This window comes from Papio anubis, chromosome 16 (assembly GCF_008728515.1).
Source record: "Papio anubis isolate 15944 chromosome 16, Panubis1.0, whole genome shotgun sequence".
In the NCBI taxonomy this organism is placed as follows: Eukaryota; Metazoa; Chordata; class Mammalia; order Primates; family Cercopithecidae; genus Papio; species Papio anubis.
The window spans coordinates 58,869,043-58,885,320 of record NC_044991.1 but is presented as its reverse complement, the minus strand read 5'-3'; the positions used below and the strand labels follow the sequence as shown (position 1 = coordinate 58,885,320).

Sequence of the window (16,278 nt, the reverse complement as noted above, 5' to 3'; positions counted from 1 at the left end):
TCGATCTCCTGACCTCGTGATCCACCCGTCTCGGCCTCCCAAAGTGCTGGGATTACAGGCTTGAGCCACCGCGCCCGGCCTCATCTCTGTTTTTTAAAGACATAGGGTCTTGCTATGTTGCTCAGACTAGACTCGAACTCCTGGGCCCAAAGGATCCTCCGTCCTCAACCTCCTAAGTAGCTGGGCATGGTGGTGTGTGTCTGTAGTCCCAGCTAGTCAGGAGGCTGAGGTGGGAGGATCATTCGAGTCCAGGAGTTCGAGGCCACAGTGACCCATGATTGCACCACTGCACTCCAGCCTGAGCAACAGAGTGAGACTCTGTCTCTTAAAAGACAACAACAACAACAACAAAATAAGCAGTATTTATTTCCCTAGATCTATGTTTGCATCCCAAAAGAAACTGAGCTTTCTGGAATTTTTATTAAATATTCGTGACAATCAAGCAAAAATTGCCTAATCTCTTGATTTGAGGAAATAATCCTTCCCATTTACGTGGCCTATAAATTGACTATTAACTTATCCAAAGTTACATATTCTCTTTCTAATATTTCTATATAGAACTATCAGCCTGGCCAACATGGTGAAACCCCATCTTTCTACTAAAAATACAAAAATTATCTGAGTGTGGTGGCACATGCCTGTAATCCCAGCTACTCAGGAGGCTGAGGCAGGAGAATCGCTTGAATGAAGGAGGCAGAGGTTGCAGTGAGCCGAGATCATGCCACTGCACTCTAGCCTGGGCGGTAGACTGAGACTCCGTCTCAAAAATAAATAAATAAATAAATAGCCGGGCATGGTGGCTCACGCCTGTAATCCCAGCACTTTGGGAGGCCAAGGCAGGCGGATCACAAGATCAAAAAATCGAAAGCATCCTGGCCAACGTGGTGAAACCCCGTCTCTACTAAAAATACAAATATTAGCTGGGCATCATGGTGTGTGCCTGTAGTCCCAGCTACTTGGGAGGCTGAGGCAGGAGAATTGCTTGAACTCGGGAGGCAGAGGTTCCAGTGAGGCAAGATCGTGCCATTGTACTCCAGCCTGGCGACGAAGTGAGACTCCGTCTCAAAAAAAAATTAATTAAAAAAATTAAAAATAAATAAACAATATTTCTATATAGAACTAAAAATGATTCCTGGGGCATTGACTTAATAAAAGGGCATATAAATTTGAAAAAGTTAAAAATAAAAACAGCTATTAACTTTTTTCTTTTTTTGAGACAGAGTTTCACTCTTGTTGCCCAGGCTGGAGTGCAGTGGCACAATCTCGGCTCACTTCAACCTCTGCCTCCCGGGTTCATGTGATTCTCCTGCCTCAGCCTCCTGAGTAGCTGGGATTACAGGCACCCGCCACCACGCCCAACTAACTTTTTGTATTTTTAGTAGAGACGGGGTTTCACCAACTTGGCCAGGCTGATCTTGAACTCCTGACCTCAAGTGATCCACCCACCTCAGCCTCCCAAAGTGCTGGGATTACAGGCGTAAGCCACCACGCCTGGCCAACAGCTATTACTTAATAAGCACTTATGACATGCTAGACACTGATGACAGTATCTTAAATGTATTAACTCACTAAAGCCTCACAATAATCCTACAAAGTAGGTACTATTATCATCTTCATTCTATAATGAGGGACTTTAGGCACAGAGATTTACTACTTATTCGCAGTCATGCAGCTAAGAAGCAGTAAAGCCAGGATTCCAAACGGAATAGACCCCGAAGGTGGTGTTCTTATCCACTGCCTCTCAAATGTATTTAAAAATGGACATTTAAATAGATAAATAACAAATGTCATGGAGCAAGAGACAATAACTTCCAAATACTGTCTGCTGTAGGCCAGGCACCTTGCCAGACACTTCACATAAATCATCTCATTTAAACTGCATTAATAATATAAATGATAGATCGATGTCTTTATAAACAGATGCTACCATCACCATTTTATGAACAAGGAAACAAGCTCAGAGACGTTACGCTATTCCAAGATCACCAAACTAATACATAGCAGTGTCGAGTTTTAAAAGAGCAGGTCTGTAGGATTCCAAAATCTGGGGTCTCTCTAATGCACAAGTTTTCCTATAAACATTGCTTCAAAAAGGAGGAATGAAAACAAATCGTATGATCCTGTTCAACAAAGACAAATTCTGCTCTTTTCGAAACCTAAGCATCCCTGAAACGCTCATAAAGAAAACTTGATCAAATTACAAATCTTGTTCTAAATTTAATTGGAAAGCTCTGATCTGAATATTCCCATAAAATTTTTTTTAAAATCCCTTTATTCCTTTTTTTTAAGTGTACTTTTGCATATAAAGTTTTTCCTCTATATAAGATGGAGGTTAGATAAAACCTCAGTGATATTCTAGAGTAAAGAGACTATGAAGAGGGTTCAAGCAGCAGAAGAAAGGTGTCCTCTGAGGTCTAAGACTACATTTGATTAGTGGTGGACAAAAAGCGAGGGGTGCAAACCTAGGTACACTTAATCTTTAGGTGAAATTTTAAAAACAAAATATTATTTTCCTAACATGATCCATTTTTTAAAAAAGCATCTTTTAAGCTATATTTTGGTCTAGAATGGCCAACTCAGGAGACCATCCCCTCTCTCTGGAAAAAGAGAATAAATAAATACATATCCATTGAGAAGTCTGACTCTTCAATGAAGGCTGATAGCACAAGTACATCAAGAAAACCAAAAGTTAACTACTGGGTCATTTCGGTTTCACGACACTACCTCCCCCAGAAATAATAAATATTAGGATGTGAAACTTATCAAAATTAAAGTCCACAGGGCCTAGTAGGAAATGGAACAGGCCAGAGCCAAAGGCAGCTGTTTAAACGACAGAGCCCCAGGCATGGTGGGAACTGGATGCCTTCCTGCGCCCCTTAATCAAGATTGAATTTCTGTCAACAGGTCTCACAAAAAAAAAAAAAAAAAAAAAAAAAAAAGCACATGCGTCAACCACATTCCCCCAAACAAATCAAGCTGCCAAGCAAGAGAATTAGCTTCACATTTCAAAATTATCTGAATCTATCACAGTTTCAGATTCTTGCAAAACTAGAAATACTCTGTTGTATGACCAATATTAATGACCAATTAATGACCAATATTCCTACAAAGACCCAAGGAAAAAGCCTATCCTGTATACTATGAACCAATTAGGTTCCTCTAAAAACTGCCTATTCAATGTCATCCATCATGTCTTATAGCCCATTTTTGTTTCCAAAAAGCGAAGACTAAAAGGATAGATAGATAGACAGACAGACAGACAGACAGACAGATAGATAGATAGATAGATGATAGATAGATAGATAGATAGATAGATAGATAGATAGATAGATAGACAGAGATATAACTATAAAATCTCTTGGCCGGGCACAGTGGCTTAGGCCTGTAACCCCAGTACTTTGGGAGGCCAGGGCGAGTGGATCACGAGGTCGGGAATTCGAGGTCAGGCCAACAAGGTAAAACCCGTCTCTACTTTAGTAGAGTAAATTAGCCGGGCGTGGTGGAGACGTGCCTTTAATCCCAGCTACTCAGGAGGCTGAGGTTGCAGTGAGCCGAGACTGCACCACTGCACTCCAGCCTGGGACACAGTGAGACTCCCTCTCAAACAACAAAAAAAATCTCTTCCCTCCAAGAACACACAGTTGAATGGGGGAATGCAAACGATTACAATATAGGGCTATCCTTGCTGCAAGAGGGCATAAACAGAGAGCACTCTGGAAGTGCAGAGAAGGACAACAGGATAGAAGAGGATCAGAGGTTTTCTGATGTAAGTAATACTAAAAAGACGCTGACAGACCTGCAGAGTTCTACAAGCTAAGAACGAACGTTGACTTTTTCTAGGGTAAGAGATAAATGGAAGGGGAAGACAAATACAAATTAGGAAGACTGCAGACAAAGCAATGTAACCTGTTCCCACATTCATCTGAAATTAACCTCCCATTGCCTCCCATCTTTCTTCACTCTCAAACCAAAAATAACTAGTCTTGACAAGCTCTATAAATCAAAAGGTGCAGGTTCAGACCGGGTGGGGGAAAGCTGCAAGAGCGTGCATTCTAAGCAGGGTAAAATAGTGGACTACCAGCTCCTAAGCAAAACAAAGACTTTGGTGTGACAGATGCTCTCAAACACCTTGCTATCCAGCCAGTGAGATATGACTTGCCTATTTCTATTAAAGAGAAAGTCATGAGTTAAACTGGTAATGTAATAGAATAAACAGAATAAGACAAGACTTCATTAGAAGTATAGTTAGTTAAGATGGTCCCATCCCAGGCAGTGCCATTTCTCCAGGGACATCCTCTCCTACTTTCACAAGGGATAAGAGATCCTATTACATTACCACAAGTAAAATAGAGTGGAGTTATTTTCATCTTACCCAGGAAGAAAACACATACATTTTTTTCTTGTATATAAGGGATTAGCAGCAGTCAGTAAATGGCAATATAATCCAGCATGCAATTTTTAACTGTTAATCAAAGTCACAAACTAAGTCTGAAGGAAGTTTAATGGACTTTGTGTTTCCACATTTATGTTTGCTAACTTCTATGTTGAAATTGGATCTGTTTACAGAAACAGATCTATGAAGCTTCCAAAATTGGGTCAATTTAAAATCCAATGACAATCCCTCACTGTCCAACACTCAGAAGTCAGCACAGGACACATGGACACTTGCTCTAATTCATCACTGTCCAGAAACTTCAAGCAAATATATTTCCTATCATTTCTCTCCCAAACTTGTATGTTTCATACTGCCCTTTTTTAAGGGTTACAAACTCAGTTTTGCTTTAATTTATCCACAGAACTCAACAAACCACCTATGACTAATAGGACCTAGATAGAAATCAGTGATGCTGTTTATTACTAGGACAAATAATGACACAGAGCTTTGTAAAATACTAAAAGGAAATCTTAGCAGAATCACAAAGTGATCTGATATTCCAATAGTATGAAGCTGAAAAAGTGTGTAATGGTTGACAGTGGGGCTGCAGATTACAATCCTAGTCAAATGGTAGTCATTTCATTTTATAGAGATTTATACCCTTCAAAAGGTATCTGGTTTGGGGAATACACACAAACACCCAAACCCAAGAACCTAATAAAAGTATTTATTAGATGGCTTATGCCTGTAATCCCAGCACTTTGGGAGGCCGAGGCAGGTGGATCACCTGAGGTCAGGAGTTCAAGATCAGCCTGGCCAACATGGCAAAACCCCATCTCTACTAAAAATACAAAAATTAGCCAGGTGTGGTGACACACCGGTAATCCTAGCTACTCGGGAGGCTGAGGCAGGAGAATCACTTGAACCAGGAAGGCAGAGGTTGCAGTAAGCTGAGATTGTGCCACTGTATTCCAGCCTGGTCGACAGAGTGAGACTGTCTCCAAAAAAAAAAAAAGTGTTTACCTATGGAGAATGAAGAAGAAAGTTACAAGGTTGGAAGAAGAGTTTAAACCATGAAGCTTTTTGTATTCTTTTGATTTTTGCACCATGCAAATATATTACCTATTTTAAATTATACATTTATGCCTATGTGAATATATACTGTTTCAGGTAAATCAGCATAATCTTCCTATAAGGCAATTTGGTGTTACATGTCAAAAGTTTTAAAAATTTTTTTTTTTTTTTTTTTTTTTTGAGACAGAATCTAACTCTGTCACCCAGGCTGGAGTGCAGTGGCCAGATCTCAGCTCACTGCAAGCTCCGCCTCCCGGGTTCACGCCATTCTCCTGCCTCAGCCTCCCGAGTAGCTGGGACTACAGGCGTCCACCACCTCGCCCGGCTAGTTTTTGTATTTTTTAGTAGAGACGGGGTTTCACCGTGTTAGCCAGGATGGTCTCGATCTCCTGACCTCGTGATCCGCCCGTCTCGGCCTCCCAAAGTGCTGGGATTATAGGCTTGAGCCACCGCGCCCGGCCTAAAAATGTTTTTTGTTTCTGTTTTTGTTTGTTTGTTTGTTTTTTGAGATGAGTCTCGTCGCTCTCTTGCCTAGGCTGCAGTAGTGCAATGGCGCGATCTCGGCTCACTGCAACCTCCACCTTCCAGGTTCAAGTGACTCTTCTGCCTCAGCCTCCCAAGTAAGTGGGATTACAGGTACTCACCATCATGCCTGGCTAATTTGTGTATTTTTACTAAAGACAGGGTTTCACCATGTTAGCCAGGCTAGTCTTGAATTCCTGACCTCAGGTGATCTGCCCGCCTCAGCCTCTGAAAGTGCTGGGATTACAGGCGTGAGCCACCATGCCCGGGCAAAAATACACATTCTTTTAGACCAGCAATTTCACTGGGTAAAATAATATAAAGAACCAAATAATGGAATATCATATAGCCATTATGTTGCAGAGCCGGGCGCGGTGGCTCCCGCCTGTAATCGCAGCACTTTGGGAGGCCGAGGCAGGCAGATCACAAGGTGAGGAGATGGGAGACCATTCTGGCTAAAATGGTGAAACCCCATCTCTACCAAAAATACAAAAAATTAGCTGGGTGTGGTGGCGGGCACCTGTAATCTCAGCTACTCAGGAGGCTGAGGCAGGAGAATTGCTTAAACCCGGGAGGCAGAGGTTGCAGTGAGCTGGGATCGTGCCACTGCACTCCAGCCTGGGTGACAATGCGAGACTCCATCTCAAAAAAGAAAAAAAAAAAATTATGTTGCAGAAAAATTTGGCCAGGTATAGTGGCATGCACCTGTAGTTTCAGCAACTCGAGAGGCTGAGGCAGGAGGATCACCTGAGCCCAGGAGATGGAGGCTGTAGTGAGCTGTGATCACGCCACTGAAGTGCACACTCCAGCCTGGGTGACAAAGCAAGACCCTGTCTCAAAAAAAAAAAAAAAAGAAAAGAGAAGAAAATTTATTAATGACACGGGAAAATATTCATAGCCTGATTATTAAGTCAAAAAACTTAGGGGCCCGGCGCAGTGGCTCAAGCCTGTAATCCCAGCACTTTGGAAGGCCAAGGCAGGCGGATCACAAGGTCAGGAGTTTGAGACCAGCCTGGCCAATATGGTGAAACCGTGTCTCTATCAAAAACACAAAAATAGCTGGGCAAGGTGGCAGGTGCCTGTAATCCCAGTTACTCGGGAGGCTGAAGCAGGAGAATTGCTTGAACCCGGGAGGCAGAGGTTGCCTTGAGCCAGACATCGCGCCACTGCACTCCAATCTGGGAGACAGAGTAAGACTCCGACTCAAAAAAAAAGTTGAAAAAATTAACAAAAGATTTTAGTGTATGATTTTTTAAAAAAATTAAAGACAGTGGGCTCTCTGTATCTATGGTTTCCATGTCTGTGGATTCAATCAACTGCAGATCAAAAATATTTGGGGAAAAAAAAAAACTGCAAAGCCGGGCACGGTGGTTCACGCCTGTAATCCCAGCACTTTGGGAGGCAGAGGCGGGCGGATAACCTAAAGTCGGGGGTTGGAGACCAGCCTAACCAACCTGGAGAAACCCTATCTCTATTAAAAATACAAAATTAGCCGGGTGTGGTGGCACATGCCTGTAATCCCAGCTACTTGGGAGGCTGAGACTGGAGAGTCGCTTGAACCTGGGAGGTGGAGGTTGTGGTGAGCTAAGATCATGCCATTGCACTCCAGCCTGGGCAACAAGAGCGAAACTCCGTCTCAAAAAAAAAAAAAAAAAACTGCATCTGTACTGCACATGTAGACTTTTTTTGGAGACAGGGTCTCGTTCTGCCACCCAGGCTGGAGTGCAGTGGCGCCCTCAGCTCACTGTAACCTCAAACTTCTTGGCTTAAGTGACCCTCCACCTCAGCCCCCCGAGTAGCTGGGACTACAAGTAGGTGCCACCATGCCTAGCTAAATTTTTTTATGTTTTTTTTTTTTGTAGAGACAGGATGCCACTATGTTGCCCAGACTAGTCTCAAACTCCTGGCCTCAAGCAATCCTCCTACTTAAGCCTCCCAAAGTGGTGGGATTACAGGCCTGAGCCACTGTGCCTAGCCTAGACATTTTTTCTTGTCATTATTCCCTAAACAATACAGTATAACAACTATTTACATAGTATTAACATTGTATTAGGTATTATAAGTAATCTAGAGATAATTTAAAGTATATGGGAGTATGTACATAAGCTATATGCAAATACTACACATCATTTTGTACCAGGGCTTGAGCATCTGACAATTTTGTTTTGTTTGTTTTGAGACAAGAGTCTTGCTCTGTTGCCCAGGCTGGGGTGCAGTGATGAGATCTTGGCTCACTGCAGCCTCTGCCTCCCAGGTTCAGGGGATTCTCCTGCCTCAGTCTCCCAAGTAGGTGAGATTACAGGCGCGCACCACCACACCCAGCTAATTTTTGTATTTTTAGTAGAGATAGGATTTTGCCATGTTGGCCAACCAGTCTCAAACTCTTGACCTCAGGTGATCCGCCCGCCTCAGCCTCCCAAAGTGTTGGGATTACAGGCATGAGCCACCATACCCAGCCGCGTATGAGAATTTTGATATCCTGGGAAGGTCCTAGAACCAATTCCCCATGGATATCAAAGGATGACTATACAGACACAGAAAAAAATTATTATAAAGAAATCTATCAAAATGCTAACCATGGTTTATCTGAGAGGTGGGATAGTGGGTGATTTTATTTTCTTTTTGCTTTTCGTAATAAATAAATTTCCTTCCAAAATATGTGTTACTTTATAAAATTAAAGTCATTTAAACACTTATGAAGTTGATATATTAATGTTCTTTCTTCCTATGGTCACTGCCTTACCTGTGGTTTAATCAGTCTATCAGGCCTACAGGCCTGACTGAAAGTTGCAATCTTCTCTTTCACCCCTTTTCTTAAATCTTGAAGTCTGGCAAATATGTATCAAGAACCTGGAAGAAGTAGAAAAGTGATGAAACAGGTTCCAAGTTCTCTGTAGTAAAAAAAGGGTTAACAGGCCAGGAGCAGTGGCTCACACCTATAATCCCAGCACTTTGGAAGGCCAAGGCAGGTGGATCACTTTAGGTCAGGAGTTCAAGACCAGCCTGGCCAACATGGTGAAACCCCATCTCTACTAAAAATACAAAAATTAGGCTGGGCGCGGTGGCTCACGCCTGTAATCCTAGCACTTTGGGAGGCCAAGGCAGGCAGATCACAAGGTCAGGAGATCAAGACCATCCTGGCTAACACAGTAAAACCCCGTCTCTACTAAACATACAAAAAAATTAGCCGGGTGTGGTGGCACGTGCCTGTAGTTCCAGCTACTTGAGAGGCTGAGGCAGGAGAATTGCTTGAACCTGGGAGACAGTGGTTGCAGTGAACCAAGACCACACCATCGCACTCCAGCCTAGGCAACAGAGTGAGACACCATCTCAAAAAAAAACAAAAAACAAAAAACAAAAAACAAAAATTAGCCAGGTGTGGTGGCAGGTCCCTATAATCCCAACTATTCGAGAGGCTGAGGTAGGAAAATTGCTTAAACAGGGGAAGCAGAAGTTGCAGTGAGCTGAAATCTCAAAAAAAAAACTCTATATATAGTCAATTTTGCTTCCTAACTTTACTCATAGCAAAGAAAATTAAGTATGTCAAAGGGCATTTAACTCTTCCCTCCTCTTTCTCCCAGGAATTCAAAGAGAATTAGGGAAGAGACCCAGAAAAAGCTGAAGGAAAATTAACCAACAGATGTAGACGAACTCTGAAAATCTCCTGGTACCTAAACAAGAAATGAAGGACTCTCTCACATAATCCTGGACAATCTTAACTGCAATAAATTAATTTTATCAAGGTTGAAATACACAGATTTAAGCATAAGGTTAGCCAAATAAACCCTATTCAGCTAATTTGAAAGTCTAAACAAAATTACCAACCTAGTTGAGTACAATCCAGTTTTTCATACCCGCAATTTTGTAGTCAATTCAGATAGTGCCTTCCTGCCTAGTCAATTCAACAGGTATTTAGTGGGTGATTCCTATGTACCAGAATTGTTTCAGTCCCTGTCTAACCAAACTCTTGCTTATCAAGAATTAGGCAAGGGTGGCTTTGTGAAGCACAGAAACACAAACTGGCTCTTGATCTCCCTCACCTCTAAATTGTCCGGACACTTAGAATACAAAACAGTAGAGCACTCAGATGGTGTCCTGTCTTGTTCTGATTCTCACTTGCCAATTTCAAACCATGTTTTTGTCCCCAAACACACCAAAAAACCTTTGAGTTCATCACACATCTGTATACCCATATCTCATGCCAATCTGAGCACGCAGTACCCTCAAAGGACAACTAAATGGCTGAGTTAGCTGAGAGCCACATAATTTTGATCCAAGAATGCCAGCTTAATACTGAACTGACTCATCCATCCAACCAGGGGGACGGACTTAAGTCTGACGTGGGGGTGGTGTAATACACTAAGGCCACAATACAAGAACATCCTTACTACAGCAGCAAATAGTCCTATTTTTGACAACATTTGATGAGTGAGAGAAATTCAAAGAGAGGCCATAGGATGTCAAGAAAAGGTAAGGGTGAACCAGGGAGTAAACCAAGAGCTGGTCTTAAAGCAAAATCTAGGAGTCAAAAATCCTTTTCTATCCTAAGTAGGCCTGATTTGGGGAAGTCCATGTTACTGAACTACCAGAAAATTATATGTGGAAAACAAGACGTTATATGTCAAGAAAATAGGGGGTAAACCAATTCTACAATATTATAACCTGGTTTGGTTTTCCTTCCCCCCTCCAATCTATAAATGTTGAGAAAGGAAATGAGAAAGGGAATAATATCTGGTGATTCCATACAAAAAGAGAGAGCTGGACAAATATGGATAACATATAATGAATTTTAAATCCCAAATAGAAGACAACTCCAAATGGACTTAAACTCTCCCTCAATTATGTTCTCACACCATCTAATCATCTTTCTGTTTTAGATAACAGTTTTGAAATGTCCTTATTTGTGACTACCTCTGTTTTCCTCCATCAAACGCCACACTTCCTGAGGGCAGGGCTACTGTATCACCCATTTCTCGAAATTTATCTAGATTCTGGCCCACAGTTTCCTCCTCCTTCCTCCTTCCTCCGTTTCCGTCAAGAGGGTCCAAGAATAGCACCAACTACATTGGCTTGGCGAGGAAATTAAATGAGAACGGGCACGCAGGGTACTTAGTTCAGTCAATGTTTATAACCTGTTAGCATGGTAATAATAATTATCGTTACCTTTATTAGACGATAGCCTCCCGCAACTCCTTTTCCCCCCAGTTTCCCGGACGGACTTCAGAGCAAAATCCTGTCGCCAAGAGAAGGGTGGCCCGAAGCCCCCGCTCGCACCCTGCCCCGCCTAGGCGGCGACCGAGCACCGCAACCGCCTCAGAAGCCAGGCCTACCCGCGCGAACTGCGCTAGGAGCTGGAAGGTGAACTTCAGCCATTCCAAACTCCGGGAGGAGGGAGACCCGCGCCCCAGCTGCTCCCTCTTTTCTTCCCACGGCTCACCTAGCCTCTCCTCAGTTCTGACGACGAAGCGCCAGCCAACCCGCCGCGGGACTCATTCAGTATCGTTGAAATTTTGAACCCAGGCAGCGTAGTCGAATGCACCAATCAGAGCTCCAGGAAAGCAATTCCAGGCTCCCGATTGGCCCTACAGAGCGCAGCAATAACGGAAGTCAGAAGGCGGTACCAGCGAACAACGAGGCAGGGAGTTCCCGGGAAGTGTAGTCTCCTGCGCCTGCGTGAGTCCACTGGAACAGCCCTTAGGAGTAAATTACTACGAAGACCGGAGTGCTCTGCTCCAAACTCTTTGGGAAAGGTGGTACCAACTGAAGAGGTGGAAAGTCGACTTAGATCACAGAATGGCGCGCATCCTGGACATCCCCAGGCTTTCAGGGAAGAAAACTTTATTTTTAAAAATTATTCTCGTTATGGTTGTGCATTATTCCTTGAAGGTTCAGAGGAGTTCACTCGTCTTAACGTGGAGTCTCCTGCATGCAACATAGACTTGCCCGTAGCGTCCTTCCCAACCGTGCATGTGTCTTCTCAAACCTTTTACCCAGGCCCTGCCCTGATCTTGTTCGTTGGGTGCTTTATCCGGTTTTATTCCCAACTGCATTCCGGCTTTATGATCCCCATGTGGTAAAAAGAAAACAAAGGCTCGGAGACGTTGAACAAACATGTCCAAAATCATGTAATAGATGGAGAAGACGGGATTCGAATGAAGAAGGTCTGTTCTTTTTATACATCACCGATAATTAATTAGAGGCCAGGCTTCGTGGCCCTCACCTGTAATCCCAGCTACTCAGGAGGCTAAAGCAGAAGGATCCCTTGAGACCAAGAGTTCCAGAACAGCGTAGATATCATAACGAGACCACCCCCACCATCTTAATTTTTTTTAATCAATTAGAAAATAGAAGCAACAAGCACAACAAAACAACCCCCTTCATAATACCAGCAAAAGCTAAAGATTCAAAACTTTAGCCCTAGGCTGGGCGCGGTGGCTCACGCATGTAATCCCAGTACTTTGGGAGGCCGAGATAGGCAGATCATTTGAGGCGACGAGTTCAAGACCAGCCTGGCCAAAATGTTGAAACCCCCATCTCTACTAAAAATACAAAAATTAGCTGGGCGTGCTGGCGCGGGCCTGTAATCACAGCTACTTGGGAGGCTGAGGCAGGAGAATCACTTGAACCCGGGAGGTGGAGGTTGCAGTGAGCCAAGATTGCACCACTGCACTGCAGCCTGGGCGACAGAGCAAGACTCTTCTCAAAACAAAACAAAAAAAAAAGGTCGAGGCAATTCCAATGAAAGTCCCAGTGGGTTCTGTTCTGGAATTTGCCAAGTTAATTCTAAAGTTCCTATGGAAGAGCAAAAGCACAAGTAGTGGCATCTTGAATTTTGAAAAAGATTGGGGAAATTGACATACCAGATTTTGTACATATTAACATGAAATTATAGTAATTTTTAAAGTATGGTTCAATTAATTCACACGCACGGGGGGGCAATCAGCAAAATCCAGACAGGAAAACCACAGGACAAATGATTTAGTTTATTCAAAACATAAACTGCCAAGAGTTTGGTTTTGTTTTCTTTTCGTTGTTGTTGTTTTGTCTTGTTTTGTTTTGTTTTTTGAGACGGAGTTTCATTATTGTAGCCCAGGCTGGAGTGCAACGGTTCGATCTCGGCTCACTGCAAGCTCAGCCTCCCGGTTTCTCCTGCCTCAACCTCCCAAGTAGCTAGGATTACAGGCACACGCTACCACACCTGGCTAATTTTTTATATTTTTTGGTAGAGACGGGGTTTCACCATGTTGGCCAGGCTGGTCTTGAACTCTTGACCTCGGGTGATCCCCCTGCCTCACCCTCCCAAATGCTGGGACTACAGGCATGAGCCACCACACCTTTTGTTTTCTTTTTTAAGAGTCCTCGTGTTGTAGAGATACATAGAGATATGGTAGGGATGAAATTACTCTGGCACCTGCTTCCAAATAATTGGGAGTAGGCAGTGAAGATAAGTAGGTGGGGATTTAGATGAAACAAGATTAGCTACAAAATGATAATTGTTGAACCTGGTGATGGGTTCATGATACATAAATACATACATATACTCTTGTATGAGTTTGAAATTTTCCACAGTTAAAATGAGGTGGTTGCCTGGTGCAGTGGCTCACACCTGTAATCCCAGCACTTTGGGAGGCCAAGGCAGGTGGATGATTTGAGGTCAGGAGTTTGAGACCAGCCTGGACAACATAGTGAAAACCTGTCTCTACTAAAAATACAAAAAATTAGCCAGGCATAGTGGCGGGTGCCTGTAATCCCAGCTACTTGGAAGGCTGAGGCAGGAGAATCACTTGAATCCGGGAGGCAGAGGTTGCAGTGAGCTGAGATCACGCCATTGCAGTCCAGCCTGGTCGACAGAGCAAGACTCTATCTCAAAACAACAACAACAACAAAAAAAAAAGTGGGGGGATGGGGGAGTAGTGGTTGTTGTTGTGGTGGTTGTTTTGTTGTTTTGAGATAGGGTCTTGCTGTCACCCAGGCTGGAGTGCAGTGGCAGGATCACAGCTCACTCTAACCCCAACCTCCCAGATTCAAGTGATCTTCCCACCTCAGCGTCCCAAAGTTCTGGGATTACAGGCATGAGCCACCGCACCTTGTCTAAAAAGAGATATTTTTGCTGGGCACAGTGACTCACGCCTGTAATCCCAGCACTTTGGGAGGCCAAGGTGGCCAGATCACCCAAGGTCGGGAGTTCGAGACCAACCTGACCAACATGGAGAAACCCTGTCCCTACTAAAAATAGAAAATTATTCTGGCGTGGTGGCAGGCACCTGTATTCCCAGCTACTTCGGAGTCTGAGGCAGGAGAATCGCTTGAACCGGGGAGGTGGAGGTTGTGGTGAGCCAGGATCGCGCCATTGCACTCCAGCCTGGGCGACAAGAGTGAAACTCCATCTCAAAAATAAATAAATAAATAAATAGAGGTATTTTTAAGTATGGTATTGTCATAGAAGTTAAAAGTGGGGGAAATCAGTAGAAGAGTTTAAGAGTCCAGAAACACACACAGCCAGTTACAGTGGCTCATGCCTGTAATCTTAGCACTTTGGAAAGCAGAAGCAGGAAGACTGCTTCAGCCAGGAGTTTGAAATCAGCCCGGACAACATGGCAAGATACAAAAAAACCTTAAAATTAGCCAGGTGTAGTGGCACGTACCTGTAGTCCCAGCTACTCGAGAGGCTGAGGTATGAGGATCACTTGAGCTTGGTAGGTCAAGGCTGCAGCGAGCCATGATTCTCCAGCCTGGGCAACAGAGCTGGATCCTATCTCTAAAAATAAAAACAAAATCCAGAACTCACGTATATCACGTATATCAGAATCTAGTAGGCCAGGCGCAGTGGCACACCTGTAATCCCAGCACTTTGGGAGGCTGGGCGGGGGCGAGTAGCTGGGACTACAGGCGCCCGCCACCTCACCCGGCTAGTTTTTTGTATTTGTTAGTAGAGACGGGGTTTCACCATGTTAGCCAGGATGGTCTTGATCTCCTGATGGTCTCGATCTCCTGACTTCGTGATCTGCCCGTCTCAGCCTCCCGAAGTGCTGGGATTACAGGCTTGAGCCACCGCGCCCGGCCTTTTTTTTTTTTTTGGAGACAAAATTTCGCTCTTTCACCCAGGCTGGAGTGCAATGGCGTGATCTGGGCTCACTAAACCTCCCCCTCCCTGGATCAAGTGATTCTCCTGCCTCAGCCTCCTGAGTAGCTGGGATTACAGGCACTCACCACGAAGCCCAGCTAATTTTTTAATTTTTAGTAGAGACGGGGTTTCACACCATGTTGGCCAGGCTGGTTTGGAACTCCTGACCACAGGTGATTCACCTGCCTCAGCCTCCTAAAATGCAGGGATTACAGGTGTGAGCCACTGCACTCGACCTATTAACAACTCTTAAAATGTCAAACAAGTATGCCTTGTGATGTAGGACTTCCATTTCTAGGTTTCATTCCAAGAGATAAGACTCATCCAGTCACACAAAGGCCCAGTTGCTGCAGCGTTTATTGAGCACCTGCTATGTGCCAAGTCACCATATACTAAGTGTGGCGATACAGCAGTAAAAAGATGAAATTCCTGTCCTCGTGGAACTGTCGTTCTAGGGGAGAAGACAGACGCTAGATGAGCGAAATAAGTAAATGATCTAGTGTATTAGCAGGTGAAAAATGCAAAACCGTTTGCTCACGAGGCCCTGAAGTGTGGATGGCAATACAAGGAGAAAGGCAGGAGCTGGATAGACAGTGGGGCAAAGGGAGGGCAGGAGTCTGCCTGGGCTGTGACTGTCCCACTTTCAGCACCCACATCACCCAACAACCAGGCATGTGCCTGCCAACCATGGAGTAGACAGGCTCGGGTCAAGATCGGGGTGAAGGTAGTTTGCCTTATATTAGGAAGGAAGAGGCATCAGAACTGTCGTTGTCTGGGGACTACTAGGCAGAAGGTAACTGACCAAATGAATAAACGAATTAATGAGGCAATGCAAGGAGGCCAGGATGTGTGCAAGAGCTTCCCAGTTCCTTCCAAATGAACAGGAGGTAAACCTGGTCCAACAGTTTCCTCTCCTGTCATTTTATCTGCTCATGTTAGGCTGAGCTTCAAGTTCTCGTTCTCTGTGAATGGCAGACTATGTGGTCTGAATCACTGAAGCAGAATTTCAGAGCTGGAAGGACAGACACATCTGGTCCACTCTGTCCACAATTTCAATTATCACCGAGGAAAGGGGACAAGAGTGGAAACAGGGAAATCAATTAGTAGCTCATTGCAATGTAGTTGTGAGAAATTGGAAACCACCTAAATTTTCACAAATAGGGGAATATTTCAACCAACTGCC

At 44.0% G+C, this 16,278-nt stretch overlaps 1 protein-coding gene across 5 annotated transcripts in view; it reads right to left on the bottom strand.

Annotated features, from left to right (window-relative positions):
• The window catches only part of TPX2 (TPX2 microtubule nucleation factor), a 62,978-nt gene extending 50,618 nt beyond the window's left edge, over positions 1-12,360 (bottom strand). The window contains exons 1-2 of one of the 5 annotated variants that reach the window (XM_003904899.5): positions 11,135-11,620; positions 8,715-8,821 (exon numbers count right to left, since the gene is read on the bottom strand). The gene's annotated coding sequence lies outside the window, so the exon portion shown is untranslated. Of the gene's footprint in view, positions 1-6,676; positions 6,700-8,714; positions 8,822-11,134 lie in introns of those variants that run through there. The other 4 variants (XM_009216372.4, XM_009216373.4, XM_009216374.3 and 1 more) reach the window with 4 other exon arrangements.
• Between the last annotated feature and the right edge of the window lie 3,918 nt (positions 12,361-16,278).